General features: G+C 66.7%; 1 long non-coding RNA gene across 2 annotated transcripts in view; it reads left to right on the forward strand.

Moving 5' to 3' along the window:
* Positions 1–1,911, forward strand: part of LOC102249261 — a 4,593-nt gene that overhangs the window by 453 nt on the left and 2,229 nt on the right. Inside the window, exon 2 of one of the 2 annotated variants that reach the window (XR_312990.2) lies at positions 54–107. This is a non-coding gene — a long non-coding RNA (uncharacterized LOC102249261). Of the gene's footprint in view, positions 1–6; positions 108–1,911 lie in introns of those variants that run through there. The other variant, XR_001361107.1, reaches the window with a different exon arrangement.

Here is a 1,911-nt window from a genome sequence, read left to right on the forward strand (position 1 = left end):
GACCCGGGGCTGGGGCGCGGGGAGAAGGCTGATGCTGGGGCTGCCACCCGCAGGGTCTGGAGGAGGCGACGCAGCCCAGCCCCTGTCCAGGACTCGTGGGGTGAGAGGTGAGCCCGGACCGCGTGAAGTGGGGGTGCTTTAGAGGTAGAGACGGCGTGGGGTCAAGGGTGGTGGGTGGACAACCACGGCGAGGGGGTGCACAGTGGGGAGAACAGGTGCGCGGTGGGGAGGCGGGGCCATCGGGAGGGCCCTGTGGACGCCCGGGTCGGGGGTCACGGGGGAATGGGGAGCGCTCAAGGCTGTGGGACTGAGAAGAGAAGGGGTTCCCAGAGGAGGAGGAGGCCCAGGGGCCCCAGCGTGGGGGAGGGGTGGCCACCGCGGACCCTGAGAGCCCTCGCTGGGGGGGTGAGACGATGCCCAGTCTTGAGTGGGCTGCCCCGACGGGGCTGGGCCCCTAAGCAGGTCGGCCTCGGGGTGCCTAGGTTTGCAGAGCGCGCAGAGGACAGTGCCGGTTGGGTTAGCAGGAGGCCATGTAGGCTGGGGTCCGGCTACTACTGGTCCAGGGCTGAGGGCACGCAGCCTGCAGCCCAGGCCCAGGGCAGCCACTTGATGGCTGTGTGGCCCCAGCTCGTCACTTCGCCACCGCGTGTCCGCTTCCTGGTCGGCAGCAGGGAGTGGGCAGCAGCGCTGCTGCAGGTGTGCGCGAGGGTCCTTCGCGTCAGAGGCTTAGAACAGTCCCTGGAGCAACAGACAAGTTGCTGTAATGCTAGTGTTGAAAGAAGGTCTTTAGGCTCCTTCCTTTAGTTCTGTATCACAAGTCAAGTTCAGGCCCTTGAATCCTGAGTCCTGCTGCCCGAGGCAGGAGGCCCGCCTGCAGCTCTGAGCTCTCCACCCAGCGTGGGGTGTTGGTGCGGGGACCCAGGCCTGCGCCCTGAGAGCCCCGAAGACACAGGACGCGCCCAGGGAAGCTCCAGGCGGGAACTGGTTTCCTGAATGCCTCCTGTTTGATCCTCAGCTACACGTTGCTTTTCCTGTAGCTCCTTCATGCTCGCTCAGCGCGTGTCGTGTTAACTGGTCCCCTAAGTGGCTGAACTCAGGTGCCCCGGGAAGCTGCCCCGTCTGTCCCGCCTGGGGGCGCTCCTGTGCAGATCCTGTGCCCGGGGCTGGCTGTCCAGTGTCTGGTACTGTAGGTGCCTGTCAGTGGGCACAGCCTCCGGGGGCCTGGTAGGAATCCGAGTTTTGTATTCAGGCCCCTCCTGGAGGCCGCAGCCTCTACCAGCTTCCCTGGCCCTGTCTGCACCCACCCAGGTGCTCTCAGCCAGTGCCTCCCTCACCGGGCCACTCGTCCCTGCAGCGCAGCCCCCAGCCTGGCCTGTCGCTGTGCCCTCCGCCCAGGGCTGCCCAGGGACGTCCCCGAGGCCGGGGAAGAGCCGCACGTTCTCCGGAGGTGAAAGTTGAAAGCAAACGGTGTTGTGTCCAGGTGCTCTTGGCCCTGGAGGCGGTGCTTGGGGTGGTCACTCTTCCCGCCTGTCCTTGTCCTCGGGCTCCAGGATTCTGAAGATGGTCTCCCTGCCCAGCCAGGTGAGGACACCGCACGTCCTTGGCGGTCCTCAGAAATCTAACCGCACCAGCTTCAGGCTCAGCAGAATCCCCATCGCAGCTGGTACAGGCCCCGCGTGCAGCGACCGCCCTCCAGCGGTGCAGCCACCCTCTGCTCCAATCTGCACTCCTCAGGGTGGCCAGGAAGAGGGGGCACCTCTGTGTGTTTACTGTCAGCCCTGCCCAGACAGCCCACCCCGGAGCCCCCTGCCCCCTGCGCCAGGCAGAACGTGGGACCAGCCTGCTGGCCTGAACCCCTGGGGCCCGGAGCCCAGGGCCAGCTGGAGCCCAGCCCTCAGCTGCCTCCCAGGG

The sequence above is a fragment of the Myotis brandtii genome, unplaced genomic scaffold (genome assembly GCF_000412655.1).
Source record: "Myotis brandtii unplaced genomic scaffold, ASM41265v1 scaffold1020, whole genome shotgun sequence".
Taxonomy (NCBI): Eukaryota; Metazoa; Chordata; class Mammalia; order Chiroptera; family Vespertilionidae; genus Myotis; species Myotis brandtii.